The following is a 21,994-nucleotide window of genomic DNA, read 5'->3' as shown; positions in this document are numbered from 1 at the left end:
AAACGAATAACAAATTGTCTGTATTTGAAATCTGAGTTGTCGGAACAGAACAATTTGACTGGATTTTTTCTGTAATAATTGTATTACTTTTTATGTCATGGTATGGGACATGATGCTTTAAATAATTGGTAATTATAGATGTTATGGAAACTTCTGGATAATCTGTTTCGCTCAGTGCCACGCCCTGATGTTTCCGCCATCGGTTGGTGTGTGGCAGATTGATATAAGAGCCATAACTATTGGGAATTAGGCACGACTCGACCTAGTCTGGGTCGATGTCTTAGAAACTACCTAGTCTATAGTTAGGTACCAACAGACCGACTTGTGCATACCCTGTAGGGGTTTTGTACAAGCTTACTTGCCATTTCTCGCTATCCTCGCGCACGCCACACTATCACTACACTATAGTTTTTCAAAAATGAACAAGTGATTAGGTCAAGATTAGGTGTGAAAACCGCAAACTCTCGACTAAATTGCTTGTTCGACCAACATTTTTACCTATAAACACGAGAACTTGCGTTGAATCAGGAGTGAAATCTATACTTTAACGAAGATTTTCGTCTCTATTTTTATCAAAACATGAACGGAGTTGTTAAGTCAGGGGAGAAACCCGAACCTCGACGACTTGTTCCGCTCTCTATTTTGGTTTTACAAAACTCTCACCAAAGTCTCGACGGACTCCAACGACTTGAAGTCGCACTATAACTGGAAGGATGAGTGCCATTCGCCCAGATTCGAGGCGAGAGCACAGTACCGAAGGCTAAAGTGTGAACCAAAATCCTTGTGAATAGTCAAACCACTTTGGATAGTCAACGTCTAATAGCCGCAGACAATCTATTTCTCGATTTTTTATGAGTTTCAATTCTGAGCTCGCTACTGCCGACTCTGATATTTGTCAATTTTATGTGAATTTTTATGTGTTTTATGTGACTTTATATGCTTATTTGTTAGCGTATTGAGGTACCACTGGTTTCAATTTTATGCTTTTGTTTATCGCTCGACACGCACAACACATTTCGCACCGCTAACAAATCACTACTATATGAGGAACAACTTCACGCTATGTTGCTCACTATGTTGCTCTCAAATCGCAGTCGCTATTCTCGAACATTCGTGGACTTTGAATGATAGGTTTCTGTATTTTGACTGCCTCTATGTGCTTCTAGGTAAATTGCGTGCTTATATGCTTCTGTGTTTCTGTGCCCTACATGCTTATGTGCTTCTGTGCTTATGTGAATCTGTGATTATGTGCCTATGTGTTTACGTGATCGTGTTCCTGAGCTTTAGTAGTATTAGGTGTGTGAGGTGAGACTCGATTACATTGTGTCTGAGTCCTATGGCGATGTCTGTTGCAGACAATGTTGCCATCTGGATCCCGTCACTCGCGCACGGCTCACCAGAGCCAGAAAGACAAACGCCTTGCTGCTCTCGTCGCCAAGCAAGTGGCAAAAGTGGTTCCTCAGATCGTGAGTGAACTGTACGAAAATATGAGCAAATCGTCTGAAGAGTTCAGGACTGAAACTCCCAAAGCTGCTTTTAGCTTCAAGCAGTTTAAAGCTTGCGAACCGAAAGAATTCACTGGCGAAGATGGCCCTACGGCTTTATTTCAATGGTTTGATTCGATCGAGGTCACCCTGCGTCAGAGTGGGTATCCTGACAATCTTCGCACTCTGAATGCTACCGGTGTCTTCCAGTCCCACGCCTTAGACTGGTAGACGGCCAAGAGGAACAAACACGGAAACGATGCAGCTTATGGTCTGTCATGGGATGAGTTGAAGAACGTCATGCTCGAAGAGTTCTGCCCTCCCCATGAGCGCCAAAAGTTGGAGGATGAATTCTGGCACATTAAACAGAAGGAGGGTGACAACGCTGCTCTAACTGCTCGCTTCAAGCAGCTCAGTATTATCTGTCCTGATCAAGTCAAGACTGCAGATGTGACGATCAAGAAGTACATCCGTGCTCTGCCGGATTGTGTTGCAGATTTTGTGCATGCTTCAAAAATGTCAACGAGGGGTAAATACACTGTATAGTAGCCCTAAATGATGCTCGTACATTCAAACGAATAAATCATGGATCGTACGGAGCGAAACGCGGAAGAAAGTGAGAGATTACAAACTACAGGGGTTAATTGTGTCAACATGTTTAATTTATACCTCTGAGTGACCCTTTGACGAACCCGAGACTTTGTAATAGTAAAATACGCTCACTAGAATATACGATATAAATTCCGCGAAGTTCTGTTTTAAAACGAGAAAGTTATGATCAAATTCGTATGCGAGGGGCTAAAAGCGTCAACAATAAAAGTTAAGGCTTTTCGAATAGTAATTAAACTAACCGAGGGCTTAACGGCATGGGTAAAAGTCACGAGGCCCTTATTCGTAAATAATCGAGGGCCAAATCGCAAAGTTACCCCTTTGAAACCGAAAGGTCAGGTTAATGATTACAAAAGATATGAAAATCTTGAAAATCGAGCCTAATGCGGGCCGCGTTAAGGTTATGAGTGATTTAATGCGGGCCGCGCGCCATATAAAGATCCGTTTACTGACATGAGGATTCAGGCGGCCCGCGTCCAAGTGGCCTGATCCTCAATGCGGGCCGTGTGACAGTCCCAGATGCAGAAAACATGGGCAGATTCACTGTTTGAGCTTGTGAACGATCTTGGATGCATTAATTGAAGCATGGGCGCCTCCTACATGTCCCCTAGCACTCAGGGACACCTGCTGATCGTCCATGAACAATTGTAGGATGAGTTGTAATGATCTTGTGCATCATTTTCACTATAAAAGGCAATGTGATGCACCAATGTTCAACACACCTCAAACCTGCCTTCTAGTTCACTTCTGGAGCTCTAAAGCATTCTTCTAACATCTCTAGTCGTGCACCAAGCTTCTGTAAGTATGCCTACCCTTTTGTGGCTTAGTTTATGCATAGTTTAGCTTAAAAGTCAATCCGTCGTAATTAACGATTGACTTTACGATAAATCAAAAATGGTCCAGTGGTTTGTCGAATCAAAGGTAGTTATATGTTGGTAATCATGTGGGCTTTAAACCCCTAAAAGGGCACCCTCTGATTCCCACTCTAACTAGTCCGAATGTCGAGTCAAACGTGCTTAGAAAAAGTCAACAGAAAGGCTATTTTGCGATTTTATGCATAATCAGTAATGTAGATGATGTGTAACCTATTTTAACACTCATAAAACATGATAATAAGTATATTAACTAGTCTAAGCTTGTTTGATCCGACCATTTACTGTTTTGACCCGGTTCGGAGCCGAAAGTCGCAAAACTTTGACTTTTGCTTTGACTTCAGTTCTGACCCGTTAACGTATGTTCTAGATATGCCTTAGGACTCTCTTAGGACCAGGTTACATGATGGTATAACCCTCTGTGACCGGTTCGTTGTTTGTCCGAGTCTTTTACACATTTCCGTTAAATGCTTAAAAGTTGACCGTAACGCCCTTTTTAATTTAAAACGAGAATTTCAGACATGTGAAAGGACCATAAGCTTAGTTACTGATTTCTAAGCATGTCCCTAAAATTTCACGTCAATCCGAGGTCCAGAATAGGAGTTATGCTAAATAGCGCAAATTACGGAAACTTTAGTAATTAAATAGCGCAATTAGCATAACGCCTATCAAAACCCAGATTTCGACACCAAACCTTTTACACACTGATGTAAAAAAATCTTTTGGGATTTTTAAAGATTTTTAATTATTTTTAACCTGCTCATAACCTGCGGTTATGGCATCGGTTCGGTAAATACCGAATATACCCTTTTCGGACATAACTTGAGTTCTACACGGTCTTTTGACCCGATTCCAGTTGCTACTGATTTTAAATAATAAATAAAGTATTTTAGACTTTATAAACTGTTCGGGAAACCCGGATTTCATGTAGAACTCAGAAACCTCTTTTATAATCTTTAAAATGACTGAAATAACCCTACGGGGCATAAAAATGGATTTAAACTCGTTACGGGCATTATGGAAGGTATCCTACTGATTCCACAACCTCTTTAAAGCATATTGACTTAGGAAACCAGTGTAGGACTCTTATGGTTACCCGTTGCGCCTTTTGCGTGCACGGTTCGGCTTATGTAACTAGTTTACATAAACTAGCCGAAACGTGTCAAACCATATTGTTTTGACCCCAAAATCCAGAGTGTGGTTATTATACCCATATAAAACAAGTCTTCAAACTTGTTGGGTCCAAATCACATTCCATTCCCGGTATTCGCCTTTCACGCGATTAAACCGTAGTTATCTTATGAAACTGACCGGTCAAAGCTAAGGCTAAATTAAAGACCCGTTAGGATTCTAATAGGTTATTTTAAAACCTTCGTTCCAGAATAGGAGGCCAGTAAAAGATATTTGCATTTATTCAATTAAGGATTTATACTTGCAAAGGTAAAAACTTTTAACTTATTTTCCGTTATACGGGCTTGGGTTACGGTATATAAAATACCGCTTGATCGGGCATCAAATCTTCCATCGTTTGGTGGTTAATTGAATAATTTGATTGGCTCGTTTAAACAGTTTTGTTTACTTAAAAGCCTTTGGGGGGTTAATGACCATGTCCCGGATATCCTTGGCAGCATTTTACGAAATGGCCACGACCTTGACATCCGGGTGTAGGCGTACACCCGGCATTATGTCCATAATTATAAGGTATAGCCGTTGGTTTAATCGCCATGGTTTTATGCTATGTGGTGTGTCTATTAATCTTTAACCCGGACAAGATCCGGGCTACTGAACGCATAAGGAACATGTAATTCGTTCACAAGATTATAAATTTAAATAATTCTCCCGAGTTATAAAAGAGTTTGTGCCTTGTGCATTCAAATCAATTTTTATAAACATTTTTCAAAAGTGTCGGTTGAATGTATTTACCAGTGTAAACTGGTGTATTTTCCCAAAAGATTAAATGCAGGTACTAAGCGTAATTGGCTGGATAATTCTCCTTAGCATCAATAAAGAGTCTCACAAGCTTAAGATGCCTACGTCTGTTGAACAATACTTATATTTTTATTTGATCCCCTGTGGATACTTTTCGGCTATTCGTAATACAATTATATTACAAACAATGGTTGAAATATAATTATCTTTATGCTTCCGTTGTGCATTCATATATTGTGTGGTTTGACTATATTGTTGCCAACTACGTCACGATAATCCCCCACCGGGCCCACCGGTGAGACACGTGGAAATCGGGGTGTGACAGGTTGGTATCAGAGCCAACATTGAGTGAATTAAACACTATCCTTAAGTGTTTAATCTCAATGACACAATTGCACATACTTGAGTCTAGACTAGAACATAGGACAAATTCGAAATTTTATTCCAGTTTGTCTTTTATTGTTTATTGTGATTTAAAAGTTTTGAAAGCAGGAAATATGCCACCAGCGATTAGAAGAGGAAGAGGAGGAAGAGGCAAAGGGCCGATCACTATTCACAATGATCACGAGGCCGGACCTTCGAACATGCGAGCTCCTTCGAGTACAAGGAGTGAGGAACCACAGAGACGTAGAAGGAACCTCTTCGAACCTGCAAGACATTCCACCTCGCACAGTTCGACACCTTCATACCGTCATTCTTTTGGACCAAACTCAGAAAATGAACCCAATAACCCTCAACCTTCGTTTATACCTCTCCAGCGATCTGCTTTGCACCGTTCCTATGGCGATCCTACTCCTTTCTTTCAAGGCCGATTTAACCCGGCTGATTATGTCCAAGAACCTATAGGTTACAACCCTTTAGGACCAGAAGACCATTTCTCCGAAGATAATGCGGTAGATATGGATGAAGACACGGATCCCATAGAACCTGCAAGGGGTACTCCCAATCATCCAATCGAGATCTCTGATGGGTCATCCTTTCATGGAACACCCTATCAAGGTCCCGATAGTTATCAGGCGAGGTTTGACCTATGTGATTGGTACTTCACACCTTCTCATCATTTCTCGCCTCATGACCAACAGCAGCAACAGGATTCTTTTGAGGATTCGCGGTTCGTGGCAGTTACGCCACCACCTCCACCGCCACCAGTTCAACCAGTACTTCCAGATCCGCCAAGGCGTAGGAGATCAGGCGCACGGATGTCCACCCGAGGAGGAGAATTCCATTTCAGCACCCCTCGCCACTCGAGTGCGAGTCACTTTCCGTCAGTGCCTGAAGAACCACCATTAGGTGAACCTTCGGGTCACCCCGCAGAGGTGAATTCTGCACCAGTTGCACCACCTCCGCCACCTTTCGGCTATGATAACCCTATACCAGCGTACGGCGGTTCCACCGCGTACAACCCGTTTGAGCAGCCGACTCACACGCACTACAACTATAATTATGATGCCGATCCATATGTGGTAGCGGCTAATTACAATGCCCTCCATGGAACATTTTGGAGACCAGATTACTCAGCTCATGGGTATCCAATACCTCCTAGACCTCCGGTTCAGCAACCGTCGCAGCAGCCACGTTTTTCTCCACCGGAGCAAGAAGAAATCCTCCACCGTCTAAACCGAGTGGGACGAGACTTCGAACAAGAACGTAAGAGTAATCGTGGATTCCTCAAAGGCCTTGCAAACCTACTAAAAGGGAGGAAGAAACGAGATCATTGATCTCCTTATGTATTGTTGTATTTACTATTACAATTTAGTCCCTGCGTGGACATTTATCGTGTTTAGTCCCTACGCGGACAATTACCTTCAGTTCCTGCGTGGACTTATCTTTTAGTCCCTACGCGGACATCTATCTATGTATTTGGTCCCTGCGTGGACTTGTTTTCTGTAAACCTCTGCGTAGGTATTTATTTATTTAAAAAGTCCCGTTTAGGGCAGCGTGTAATCATTATTATAATTAATGGAATGTTATGTTATAAATTTCATTTTTTTTATTATATATGAAATAAATCAAAAATAATTCCTTTTTAAATTAATCTGCCTAAATAAAGAATCTTAAGAGTGAAACCTAGCCAGGTGTCATTATAAGACCCGGCCAAGATGGTAAGACCTGATTAAAGAATTCAGATTCCCTGTTAACCTCTGTAAACATGTTAACGTTCTTGGCAGATGTGATTCGTTAAAATCGCACGCGTCATTCCTATATTAGAATCCTTCTAAGGATTCCAAAGCCCAAATTAATGATTTATAAATCATGGGTTAAGTCGTCAATGAAGATGATCATATATTAAACATCCATTAGCGATGTAGTGCCTACGGGCCAAACTTATTAAACATCCACTAGCGATGTAGTGCCTACGGGCCAAACTTATTAAACATCCACTAGCGATGTAGTGCCTACGGGCCAAACTTATTAAACATCCATTAGCGATGTAGTGCCTACAGGCCAAACTTATTAAACATCCATTAGCGATGTAGTGCCTACGAGCCAAACTTATTAAACATCCATTAGAGATGTAGTGCCTACGGGCCATACTTATTGTCATATAAGACAAAAGGCAGTTGTAGTCTATGACTCCCTGTCAGAAAAGGTAAAAGGACTACGGTTCAAACCTACATGCCTTGATTCTCTGTAATCCCGGCTTATATTATAAAAACGTCCTTGTGACTAGGCTTTTATGCCACTAACAATATTGTTTGTTATTAGGATAAGTTATGTTCAAATCCTAAATAGAAGTGAGTAACAAATTAACCAGATATGGTCTCTGTTACCATGGTTAATGAATTGCCATAAAAGACAATTCCATAATAAACTCCTAAATAAAACATTTTCGTTATCTTCTGTAGCAGATTCAAGTTACAATGGCTGATCCAAATGAAGTGAATAGTCATTCAAAGAAGATGAAAATGATAACGCCCAGATTCATTTAACGGGCGCGGAATTGAAAGCTCTTGTCGACGGTGCTGTTAAGGCAGCCTTGGATCGACAGTATGAAGAGTACACCGAGTCCCGGAGCAGAACCTTATCTACACCGCACTCAAAGCCAAAAACCCACTCAAAATCTCACAGCAAACCACCGTCTAAGCCTAAAAAGAACGATGATAAACACTCATCCAATGAAAACAGTGTTCGTCCTAAGGAAAAAATGTTTACTGATGCCTCTCGCGCCAGGGGTTGCACCTACAAGTATTTCGTATCTTGCAAACCCCGAGATTTCACTGGGGAGAAGGGCGCGGTAGATTGTATGACTTGGTTAGACGAGATAGACATTGTGGTGGACATCAGTGGTTGTGCAGAGAGAGACGTGGTAAAGTTTGTTTCGCAATCATTGAAGGGCGAAGCCCTGGCTTGGTGGAGGTCGTTGGTTCAGGCCTCGAGGAAGGCTGTTTTGTACAGCATGACGTGGGAGGAATTCATTTCTCTCATCAAGGAAAATTACTGCCCTCAACATGAGGTTGAAAAGATCGAGTCCGACTTCCTATCGTTGGTTATGACGAACCTTGACTGTCAAGCTTACCTCACGAGCTTCAACACGATGTCCCGGTTGGTTCCGTATCTGGTAACCCCGGAGCCAAAGAGAATAGCTCGTTTTATCGGTGGTTTAGCCCCCGAGATAAAGGCAAGCGTAAAGGCCTCTCGGCCAGCTACCTTTAGGTCTGTAGCTGACATTTCTTTGTCCCTCACTCTGGATGCGGTCAGACAAAGATCGCTGAGGAACAAAGAAGCTGAGAAGAGAAAATGTGAAGATGATACTTCACGAAGGTCGAGCAAGAAGCACCGTGGAAACGGTGATAGCAAGAGGGGGTCTGAGTCAAGGAGAGATGGGCAACAATCTGGTGAGAAACCCAAGTGCAAGATTTGCAAGAAACAACACTTTGGTAAGTGCAGACTCGAATCGAACTCGCAGACTCAGTCAAAGTCATTTGCTTGCGGGATATGCAAGTCCAAGGACCACAAGACCTTGGATTGCAAAAAGCTGAAGGATGCAACTTGTTACAGTTGCAATGAGAAGGGGCACATTAAAACCAACTGCCCTAAATACGCCAAGAAGCCTGAAGAAGCCAAGAAGACCAATGCAAGAGTCTTCAGGATGGATGCGAAAGAAGCCGTGCTAGACGATAACGTGATCACAGGTACTTTCCTTGTAAATGATGTCTTTGCAAGAGTACGTTTTGATTCAGGCGCTGATAAGTCTTTCGTAGATCATAAATTTTGCAAATTGCTGAATATGCCTGTCAAAACCTTGAGTATAAACTATGAGGTAGAGTTAGCAGATGGCACCATAGAAACCGTCTCCACTGTGTTAGATAGGTATGTGATATCCATTAAGAACCTCTCTTTTCCTCTGTCTCTACTTCCCTTTAAATTAGCCGGTTTTGACATAGTATTGGGTATAGACTGGTTATCCCACAACCAGGCCTAAATCGTCTGCAATATAAAGCAAGTGGTGATAAAGACTCCGTCTGGTGAATCGCTTACCATTCGGGGAGATACCCAGTATGGATTACCTGAGCAAGTGACTATGCTCAAGGCTTCAAAATGTTTAAAGAAGGGTTGTGTCATTTACATGGCACAAGTGATTATTGATGAGCCTAAACCGAAGATAGAAGACATCCCCGTCATTTCTGAATATCCAGAAGTTTTTCCGGAAGAACTACCTGGTTTGCCACCAAGTAGGCAAGTGGAATTCAGAATTGACATCATCCCTGGAGCAGCTCCTGTTGCTAGAGCACCTTACATGTTAGCACCAACCGAAATGAAGGAGTTAAGAGCACAACTGGATGAACTGCTAGCTAAAGGTTTCATCAAACCTAGTTCGTCTCCCTGGGGAGCACCAGTCCTGTTTGTCAAGAAGAAGGATGGATCGATGCGTCTGTGTATCGATTATCGCGAGCTTAACAAAGTCACGATAAAGAATAGGTATCCTTTGCCGAGGATCGATGATTTGTTCGATCATTTACAAGGGGCAAGTTATTTCTCGAAGATTGACTTGAGGTCAGGCTACCATCAACTGAAAGTCAGAGATGAAGACGTACATAAAACCGCATTTAGGACTCGTTATGGTCATTATGAGTTCCTAGTGATGCCTTTTGGACTCACTAATGCACCAGCCGCGTTCATGGATCTCATGAATTGTGTTTGCAAGCCATACTTAGACAAATTCGTCATCGTTTTCATCGACGATATTCTTATCTACTCGAAGAACCAAGCTGACCATGAGAAACACCTTCGCTGTATTCTCAAACTCCTGCATCATGAGAAACTCTATGCCAAATTCTCTAAGTGCGAATTCTGGCTTCGAGAAGTCCAATTCCTAGGACATGTTGTCAGCGAGCGTGGTATCCAAGTGGATCCCGCTAAAGTGGAAGTTGTCATGAATTGGCAGGAGCCAAAGATGCCTACAGAGATTCGTAGTTTCCTGGGGTTAGCAGGATATTACAGGCGTTTCATTGAGAATTTTTCAAGGATTGCTGCGCCCCTAACTTCCCTGACCAAGAAGAAAGTAAAGTTCGTTTGGGGACCTAAGCAGCAAGAGTCCTTTGATATTCTGAAGCAAAAGTTGAGCAACGCTCCTGTGCTGATATTGCCTGAAGGTACCGAAGAGTTCGTAGTTTACTGCGATGGATCACACACTGGCATGGGATGTGTGCTTATGCAGAGAAGCAAGGTTATTGCCTAATGCGGGCCGCGTTAAGGTTATGAGTGATTTAATGCGGGCCGCGCGCCATATAAAGATCCGTTTACTGACATGAGGATTCAGGCGGCCCGCGTCCAAGTGGCCTGATCCTCAATGCGGGCCACGTGACAGTCCCAGATGCAGAAAACATGGGCAGATTCACTGTTTGAGCTTGTGAACGATCTTGGATGCATTAATTGAAGCATAGGCGCCCCCTACATGTCCCCTAGCACTCAGGGACACCTGCTGATCGTCCATGAACAATTGTAGGATGAGTTGTAATGATCTTGTGCATCATTTTTCACTATAAAAGGCAATGTGATGCACCAATGTTCAACACACCTCAAACCTGCCTTCTAGTTCACTTCTGGAGCTCTAAAGCATTCTTCTAACATCTCTAGTCGTGCACCAAGCTTCTGTAAGTATGCCTACCCTTTTGTGGCTTAGTTTATGCATAGTTTAGCTTAAAAGTCAATCCGTCATAATTAACGATTGACTTTACGATAAATCACAAATGGTCCAGTGGTTTGTCGAATCAAAGGTAGTTATATGTTGGTAATCATGTGGGCTTTAAACCCCTAAAAGGGCACCCTCTGATTCCCACTCTAACTAGTCCGAATGTCGAGTCAAACGTGCTTAGAAAAAGTCAACAGAAAGGCTATTTTGCGATTTTATGCATAATCAGTAATGTAGATGATGTGTAACCTGTTTTAACACTCATAAAACATGATAATAAGTATATTAACTAGTCTAAGCTTGTTTGATCCGACCATTTACTGTTTTGACCCGGTTCGGAGCCGAAAGTCGCAAAACTTTGACTTTTGCTTTGACTTCAATTCTGACCCGTTAAAGTATGTTCTAGATATGCCTTAGGACTCTCTTAGGACCAGGTTACATGATGGTATAACCCTCTGTGACCGGTTCGTTGTTTGTCCGAGTCTTTTACACATTTCCGTTAAATGCTTAAAAGTTGACCGTAACGCCCTTTTTAATTTAAAACGAGAATTTCGGACATGTGAAAGGACCATAAGCTTAGTTACTGATTTCTAAGCATGTCCCTAAAATTTCACGTCAATCCGAGGTCCAGAATAGGAGTTATGCTAAATAGCGCAAATTACGGAAACTTTAGTAATTAAATAGCGCAATTAGCATAACGCCTATCAAAACCCAGATTTCGACACCAAACCTTTTACACACTGATGTAAAATAATATTTTGGGATTTTTAAAGATTTTTAATTATTTTTAACCTGCTCATAACCTGCGGTTATGGCATCGATTCGGTAAATACCGAATATACCCTTTTCGGACATAACTTGAGTTCTACAAGGTCTTTTGACCCGATTCCAGTTGCTACTGATTTTAAATAATAAATAAAGTATATTAGACTTTATAAACTGTTCGGGAAACCCGGATTTCCTGTAGAACTCAGAAACCTCTTTTATAATCTTTAAAATGACCGAAATACCCCTACGGGGCATAAAATGGATTTAAACTCGTTACGGGCATTATGGAAGGTATCCTACTGATACCACAACCTCTTTAAAGCATATTGACTTAGGAAACCAGTGTAGGACTCTTACGGTTACCCGTTGCGCCTTTTGCGCGCACGGTTCGGCTTATGTAACTAGTTTACATAAACTAGCCGAAACGGGTCAAACCATATTGTTTTGACCCCAAAATCCAGAGTGTGGTTATTATACCCATATAAAACAAGTCTTCAAACTTGTTGGGTCCAAATCACATTCCATTCCCGGTATTCGCCTTTCACGCGATTAAACCGTAGTTATCTTATGAAACTGACCGGTCTAAGCTAAGGCTAAATTAAAGACCCGTTAGGATTCTAATAGGTTATTTTAAAACCTTCGTTCCAGAATAGGAGGTCAGTAAAAGATATTTGCATTTATTCAATTAAGGATTTATACTTGCAAAGGTAAATACTTTTAACTTATTTTCCGTTATACGGGCTTGGGTTACGGTATATAAAATACCGCTTGATCGGGCATCAAATCTTCCATCGTTTGGTGGTTAATTGAATAATTTGATTGGCTCGTTTAAACAGTTTTGTTTACTTAAAAGCCTTTGGGGGGTTAATGACCATGTCCCGGATATCCTTGGCAGCATTTTACGAAATGGCCACGACCTTGACATCCGGGTGTAGGCGTACACCCGGCATTATGTCCATAATTATAAGGTGTAGCCGTTGGTTTAATCGCCACGGTTTTATGCTATGTGGTGTGTCTATTAATCTTTAACCCGGACAAGATCCGGGCTACTGAACGCATAAGGAACATGTAATTCGTTCACAAGATTATAAATTTAAATAATTCTCCCGAGTTATAAAAGAGTTTGTGCCTTGTGCATTCAAATCAATTTTAATAAACATTTTTCAAAAGTGTCGGTTGAATGTATTTACCAGTGTAAACTGACGTATTTTCCCAAAAAGATTAAATGCAGGTACTAAGCGTAATTGGCTGGATAATTCTCCTTAGCATCAATAAAGAGTCTCGCAAGCTTAAGATGCCTACGTCTGTTGAACAATACTTATATTTTTATTTGATCCCCTGTGGATACTTTTCGGCTATTCGTAATACAATGATATTACAAACAACGGTTGAAATATAGTTATCTTTATGCTTCTGCTGTGAATTCATATATTGTGTGGTTTGACTATATTGTTGCCAACTACGTCACGATAATCCCCCACCGGGCCCACCGGTGAGACACGTGGAAATCGGGGTGTGACAATACTAGAGCCGATAACTGTTTTGTATCGTTTGAGTTCGAAAAGCTCCATAATCATATGCGCTCCCATCTCCCCTCGACGTTCGATGTTGAAGTCGCCACCGGAAGAACCGTCGCTGTCAATTCTGTTCTTCATGATTGTACTCTCGAGCTCAACAATCACATCTTCCCCATCGATCTCATTCCGATGCAACTCGGAAGTTTTGACATCATAGTAGGCATGGACTTTCTTCGTGAAAACCATGCTGTAGTTGTGTGCTTTGATAAGATGAATCGATTTGCGCTCGCTAATGGTGATCAGTTATGTGTTTATGGTGAAACTCCCTCGAAAGGTCTCAAGCTCATATCATGTGTCCAAGCTAGCAAGTATCTCCGCAAGGAATACAGAGCTATCTTGGCTAACATTGTAGTAGCGGAGAAGGAAAAGAAAGGGAAGACAGAAGCGAAAGATTTTCCTATAGTCTGTGAATTTCCTCAAGTATTTCCTAATGATCTCCTCGGTTTACCTCCAAGTCGTGATATCGACTTTCGTATCGATCTCATTCCTGGAGCCAACCCTGTTGCTAGAGCTCCTTATCGACTCGCTCCGTCCGAAATGCGTGAACTCTCGAGTCAGCTCCAGGAATTACTTGATAAAGGCTTCATTCGCCCAAGCACCTCTCTGTGGGGAGCACCAGTCCTTTTCGTCAAAAAGAAGGATGGGTCGTTCAGGATGTGCATCGACTATCGGGAGTTGAATAAGTTAACAATCAAGAATCGTTATCCCCTGCCTCAAATCGATGATTTGTTTGATCAGCTACAAGGTGCTGCATGTTTCTCGAAGATCGATCTACGTTCAGGCTATCACCAGTTGCGCATTCAAGAGGAGGATATACCCAAAACCGCCTTTCGCACTCGTTACGGCCACTATGAGTTCGTTGTTATGCCTTTTGGTTTAACTAACGCACCCGCGGTTTTCATGGATCTGATGAATCGCATGTGTAAACCATTTCTGGACCGCTTCGTCATCGTGTTCATCGATGATATCCTGATCTATTCCAAGTCAAAAGCCGAACACGCGCAACATCTACGTTTGGTTCTCGAGCTACTCCAGGGGAATCGACTCTATGCCAAGTTCTCCAAGTGTGAATTTTGGCTGGAGGAGGTTCAATTCCTCGGTCATATTGTCAATAGTCAAGGTATTCATGTCGATCCAGCGAATATTGAAGCTGTTAAGAGTTGGGTTACACCAAAGAACCCGTCTGAAGTCCGTTCTTTCCTCGGATTAGCGGGCTATTATCGTCGATTTATCGAAGGGTTCTCTAAAATCGTTGTGCCACTTACTTCCCTCACGTATAAAGACAGATCCTTTGTTTGGGGAACTGAACAAGAGTCTGCTTTCCAAACCCTCAAGCACATGCTTTGCAATGCTCCCGTCCTTGCTTTACCCGACGAAAACGATGACTTTATCGTCTATTGCGATGCCTCGAACCTTGGCCTTGGTTGTGTTCTCATGCAACGGGACAAGGTTATCGCCTACGCATCTCGTCAGCTCAAAATCCAAGAGAAGAACTATACAACCCATGACCTCGAGCTAGGCGCAGTTGTTTTTGCGTTGAAGATTTGGCGAAACTACCTTTATGGTACAAAGTGTACGGTCTTCACCAACCATAGGAGCCTACAACACATATTCAACCAGAAGGAACTTAATATGCGGTAACCCCGATGGGTAGAACTTCTCAACAATTACGACTGTGAGATTCGTTACCACCCAGGCAAAGCAAATGTCGTTGCTGACGCTCTCAGCAGACGAAGCTATCTGCATTGCATTCCTAACATTCCTGCCCAACATCATCTCAAAACTCTCATCCGCGAAGCCCAACATGCTTGTTTTACCGAACGCACCTTGAGGAAGGAAAGAATCTATCACGATGGAGCCCAGTTAGTGAATAAGTCAAATGGGATATTCCATTATCTGGACCAAATTTGGATCCCTAAACGAACCGATTTACGACAGATTCTGATGGACGAAGCCCACAAATCCCGATATTCTATTCATCCCGGTGCCAACAAAATGTACCAGGACCTTCGCTACAAGTACTGGTGGCCGGGCATGAAGAGGGATATCGCTCTCTACGTTGGAAAGTGCCTGACTTGCTCGAAAGTCAAGGCCGAGCATCAAAGACCCTCTGGCTTGCTTGAACAACCCCCGATCCCTATGTGGAAGTGGGAAAGCATAGCTATGGACTTCATAACGAAACTCCGCGCAGGTCATCAGGTCACGACAGCATCTGGGTTGTCGTTGACCGTTTGACCAAATCCGCTCATTTTCTGCCAATACGAGAAGACTACAAGGTAGAAAGATTAGCCCGAATCTACACCGATGAGATCATTTGTCGACATGGGACGCCTCGCGACATCATCTCTGACCATGATGCTCGGTTTACCTTGTGTATATGGGAAATGTTTCAAACCGCACTCGGTACTACGCTTAATCTAAGTACTGTTTTTCATCCCCAAACCGACGGTCAGACTCAAAGAACGATTCGTACCCTTGAAGACATGCTCCGTTCGTGTGTCATAGATTTCGGTGGTAATTGTGATGCTTACCTGCCGCTAGTCGAATTCTCGAATAATAACAGTTATAATTCCAGCATCTAAATGGCACCGTTTGAGGCATTGTACGAAAGAAAATGTCGATCGCCTATTGTATGGCACGAGATCGGGCATTCACAATTAACCGGTCCTGAGCTACTGCAAGAAACGACTGACAAAATCCTCCAAATTTGAGACAACCTGCTGAAAGCTCGGAGTCGTCAGAAAAGTTACGCCAATAGACGACGCAAGCCCCTTGAATTTGACGTTGGCGACCATGTACTCCTAAAGGTTTCACCTTGGAAGGGTGTGCTCAGATTCGGCAAGAAAGGCAAGCTCACGCCTCGATATGTTGGACCCTTTAAGATTTTGGAAAGGATCAGAAAGGTGGCCTACAGACTCGAACTACCAGAGGAACTTAGCAACGTTCACCCGACTTTCCATGTTTCAAACCTCAGAAAGTGCCTGGCTGAGAATGATTTATATGTACCGCTTGATGATCTGCAAGTAAACGAAACACTACACTTCGTGGAGAAGCCTGTCGAGATCATGGATCGCCAAACCAAGCAGCTCAGACGCTCGCGCATTCCCATTGTGAAGGTTCGATGGGAAGGTAAACGAGGCGCAGAGTTCACTTGGGAACTCGAAAGCGACATGAAGGCGAAGTACCCGCAGTTGTTTATTACGGCTGAAGCCTAATTTCGGGATGAAATTCCCTTAACAGGGGGAGGCTGTAACACCCCGTGTTTCGAAAGTCAAAGTCAAAGTCAAGATTGAAGTCAAAGGGAGACAAGATTGCTAATTGCGATCTGTCACTCCTTGCTCAATTCCTGTTTTGACTTCTTTGACTTGTAGTTACTCTTTTTATGCTTTTACGTTAGTTGTGTTATGTGGAGTATCTATTACTAATCGAGGTTATCGATATTTATCGCATGGTTTATCGCTTATCGCTTATCACTATCGCATTCGCAGCTCGAATTACGCATTCTGGTTATTGTTTGTATGTGTGTGTGCCTTTATGTGTTACTTATGCATGTTTATTTATACGTTGTTGTGATGATTAATCGAAACGCAATCGCAACTCAATCGCAATCGAATAGCAAACGCTAAACGCAAGTAATTTAGGATGATTGTATGTTAGATATAGTAGTTGGGATTAAAAGTAATTTGATAAGAAACTCTATCGCATCGCAACGCTCAACACGCGAATCGAAACAGCAAAACTCGTCGCGCGAACCACTCCAATCGAGTGGCCAGCCGATCGAGCTGCCACCCGATCGACTAGTGATGTGCACAAAATGCAACATATAAATTACATCAATTGTGGCATAAAACTAACCCATTTTTAGTACTAATGTTGAAAAAAGTGTGCTTTTGTCTTCCTTTTGTATTTTCAGGATTAAATGAGCTCAAATAAACAAAAGAAACAAAAATACAGCTAAATCCAACATAAATACAAGAAAAGGAACAAACATGGCATGCCCGACCTACCGATAGCATCTTCCCAAACCAAAACAAGAAGACAGAAGACTGAACACGCACCGTGCTCAGTGAGCACGGGGGCGTGCCCAAGTGTCAGCAGAAAAGACAAAGTGATAGAAGCTTCTACTGCCCACCACGGGGCCTTGCTCAGTGGACACGGGGGCGTGGTCAACTGTTGCAGACGCATTTAATGAAATTGCGAATTGCAATTAATGAAGAGAGAGACTCGGATGGACACGGGGCCGTGCCCAGTGGACACGGGGCCGTGCCCAGGCTTCTGTTCAGCCTATAAATAGGAGTGCTTGGAGCTCTTGTAACTCATCCCTTGGCACACCACCTCTCTCACACTTCACCCACCACCCACCACCATCACAACACCATCATCCACCACCATCATCCATTGTCCATCATAGAGTGTGTGAGTCGTCTCGGGATCCAAGATTGATCGTAAGAGTTCTTGACAATCAAAGGCCATGTTTGCCTAAGTCTCTTACATCACTTGGTGAAGACAAGTGTTTAGTGTAATACTTTTTATTTCTAATCTTTTGCACTTTTTAATTGGTTTTGTATTAATGACTTTAACTACTAGTTTCTTATGTTGAAGGTGATTCTTCCTTATCGTTTGTCCGTGGTGTCTTGGCATTATTTTACTGTCTATATAAAATAAAAGATTTTCACCATTCATATCTCCACGGTCTATATGGAGGCATGTTGGCTACCTGGTCGGGGGTTAAGGGAACGGTTTGGTAAGAGTCTTGCCATTGTTCAGTGTATAGATCCTGCAAAGGACCTGTTAGTGCATTATGTCTATTGACTTCCTCTTGTATCATGTAATGAGATAGGATAGGATATACAGTGCACGAGGATCGAGAAACAGGTTTTAGTGGTTTAGGATGTAATTCCGCTCGAAATGGACCAAGACCATTTCAAGCGAAATCAGAAACACCTGATTCCGCTTGAAATGGCTTTGGTGCCTTTTCTAGCGAAATCAGTACTAGTATATAGTGCACTTGTCATTTTCATTTGGCAACGGTTCCTGATTTTATAACGAAGTGCTGCCAAAGTTTGTCCAGGTTGTAATCAGTGTTATATTCAATATAAGTGACAAATTAATTAGTATCAAGCTGTTTCCAAGTCCGTTTCATTGATTCCGCCTTTGAATCGGATTAACAACTCTTCTGATCGACTCATTTGGGTCCAACAACGATCCTACAAGTGGTATCGGAGCTCAGGAAGAATAGTTTAGCTTGATATCATCAGTTTTCTGACTTCTACACCTTCTTTCTTCAACAGATGAAAAGTTAATGGTTAAAACCTGATCAATTTTTCACAGACTGTGTAAAAGTATGTTTTAACAAAGCCTTGAAAGAATCAGACTAAAATTCGCATTAAAAGTGGCAAAAATGGACTAAAATCGTGATTCCGCTTGAACGAGTAACCAAGCTATTCCGCTCGAACTTCATGGTTCCGCTCGAAAGTAACTTCTGATTTCGCTCCAGCTTGCTATTCCGCTTAAAATTTCCAAGTGATACATGTGATTCCGCTCCAAAAACTGGACTGATTCCGCTTCAAACAGCATAAAGGGTTATTCCGTTTGAAATTGATTAGTTTCTATTCCGCTCGAAATAGAGATTCCGCTTGAAAAATCAACCTGATTCCGCTCGAATCTGCTCTTCCGCTTGAAAAGTCATTTGATTTCGCTTGAAGTGGGTAATCAAGTGATTCCGCTTGAAGAACAGATCTGATTCCGCTCGAATTGCTATTCAAGTGATTCCGCTTGAAGTTAAAGTTGATTTCGCTTGAAGGATCAATCTGTGATTTCGCTCGAAATTCTTATTTTGCTTGAAAAGAGGATTTTTGTATCGAGATTATTTCACGACAACCGAGTGTCAGTTTATTTCAGATTATTTGATACTGTTTAAAGTGATTGTGTTTGTTAGTTTGTCTTTGTCTCCAGGTTATTCAAGAGCTTCACATTATGGCTGTTGATCATGACAGATGGTGGAAAATAGATTACGCAAGATGGGAAATTGAGAAATTCCGAGAACCATTCAAAGAAGCCCAGAGAGCAAAAAGATGGAATGATGAGTTGGAATGTTACATGGATCCACGGGGTAATCCAGTTGTTGACCCATCAAAAGTGGATTATGAAGCTGTAATAAAATTGCTTCCAAGTCAGGCTACTTTCAACACAAGAAGGTTATCTGATAAGGAATATTTGCTGGATTTGGTGAACAAGATAAAAGAAGTTTGTAAAGCAAGTCTACCAAAGGTGGTAGAAATGAAGAAAAAGAAAGTAGAAGAGTTGAAAAAGATGGTTGAAGAAATGAAGATTATAGCAAAAAATGATGTAGAAGAGGAACAGAAGATTGAAGAGGAACAGAAAATGGAAGAAGAAGAAGAAGAGAAGAAAGAAGAAGATCAGAAAGGTGAGACAGAAGAATCATCGGTGCTGAAAAAGACTAAGATAAAAGATTCTTCAAAATTGTTGAATGCTGAAATTGTTGATAAAAATGAAAACAAGTGCAGGAATTACATAGAAATGTGCAAAGCCTATACTGAAAAAGATAAAATGATAAAAACAAAAGAAATTGAAACAAACAAACTTGAAAATGTTTTCAAAATGAAATGTAAAGAAATGATTGAAACAGAAGAAATTTTGAAACTAAAAATTGAAAAACTGACACAGAAATGTCAAGGTCTTGAAAAGGATAATGATGTTTATAGACAATTGTGTACTGCTAAATGTGTTGATTGTGTTGAAAAAGAAACTAAATTTCAAGATTTACAAAAACAGTATGATTCTTTAAAGTGGTCGAGTCAGAGAGTACAAGAGGCTTATGATTCTTTGAAGAGCCAAGTTAAATGTTTTGACCAAAGATTATCTGAAACTTTAGTCACTAAAGAAATGTATGAAAGAAAGTTTAAAGAAAAGCAACTTGAGTTAAACAAATGTGTTGATGAAATTTCTAATCTTAAACAAGTTTTGGCTGAAAAAGAAAAGGTTGTTACCAAACTTCAAAGTTATCATAACTCTTCTGAAGAAACACTAGATAAATGGTCAGAACCGAAATATCTAGGGGGTTTGAATCCGCATAAAAGGGTTAGCTCTCTCTCGGTAGATTCAGTTGCTACCGAACTTCTTCTCCGGTGATTCTGCAAAAAAGAGCACCGTTAGCCTTGCCAAGGGGAGAAGAGGGTTCTCTCCTTGACCCGACTCCGGTGTGAGAATAAGTATTGGTAATGGAGAAGAGATAGTATTTGAGAAGTGAGTGTGATCTGAGTTTATACCTGAACAGTTCTCGTATTTATAACCGGGAGTTTGGGAGGGAAAACCTGTTATTGAAAAGATGACGGAAGATGCTAACGCCGTAGCGGTTATATTTTCTTCCGTTAAGTTCTTCAATCCCATGTTAAGTTACCTCGATCCGATGTGAATGCACACGGATCGTGGTTTGATCTATGGCTGGGGGATTGCCACGTGGAAAGTGATTAAGTGGAGATCATTCTCCAATTGCATGCTTTTGTTGTGATTTCAGGGATGCTTGGGGTAATGACACGTGTCCAGACGGTTATAACCGTCTGGGTGGTGCACGATCATATTCTTTCTAGAAGATTACTGCTGTAATCTAGTGTGACACCTTACTGTGTGTACACAGATGAATAAATCCCAAGTCTGGGTAAAATGATATCCAAGTTTGGATATTTGGGCGGAAGTATTGATCTCAGGATTTTAATGGAAGAAGGCGCAAGGATTTGATGCTTTCCTTTGAGCGCGCGACTATAATTTGTTGATTACTTTCTCCCTTTTGTAAGATCAATGCGCGGCCGCGCAAGGTTAAACGGTTGAAAGGCCAGTTTGTGGTATGGTCTCAAATCCTTTTTATGAGGTTTTTGGGACCTTACCCCTTCAAGTCCCCCCAGTCTAGTGTTGTACTTATGCAAATAAGTGGAGCACTGGACTTATGAGAGGGAAATGCTTTTTTGGGCGTGAGACGTAAGAAATCTTCTCTTGGAAGCTTTATTTTGTTGGGAAAGGAAAAAATGTGACTTTGTAATCATGCTCTGACATGTAATGACGTCAACTGGCAGTAAGAGTGGGTATTTTTCTCTTTGGTCTTGAGATTTGTAGTGGCGCTTGTCAGACTTCATTAATGAGGAAATGACCCTGGTTCCTGTAGCGCCGTTTGGATGTGATGTAATTCTGACAGTTAATGATAGGTTTCTCCTTTCTCGAGGTTGAGTTCTCTTTATATATATGTATTTTCGAGATACCTTGTCTCCTAGTTGATTCTTATCAAAAAGGATGAAACGTTCTTACCATACTCATCTCTTGCTGGATGTTTTTAGGGTGTATGAAGCTGCTGAAGGTCTGGTACTTCTTTCTCGTTCACCGCCACTTACTACTATTCCGGTAAAGAATCTGGTCAAACCTGTTTCTCCGGCGGTTGTTGATTCTGACTGCAAGGCTCTTCAGTATACGGATGTTACTGCTGGTGCTAGTATTGTGTTGGATGTCGATGGGTTGATGGCTTGGTTCCCGATGCTTCAAAAAGGAGAATGTCGGTTAGTGTATCGACGCCGGAAAACTCGTCGGAGTGAGCAGGTGTCTGTTGTTGATGAT

This window comes from Helianthus annuus, chromosome 14 (genome assembly GCF_002127325.2).
Source record: "Helianthus annuus cultivar XRQ/B chromosome 14, HanXRQr2.0-SUNRISE, whole genome shotgun sequence".
Lineage (NCBI taxonomy): Eukaryota > Viridiplantae > Streptophyta > Magnoliopsida > Asterales > Asteraceae > Helianthus > Helianthus annuus.
The sequence above is the reverse complement of the archived record's forward strand: the minus strand, read 5'-3'. Positions refer to the sequence as shown.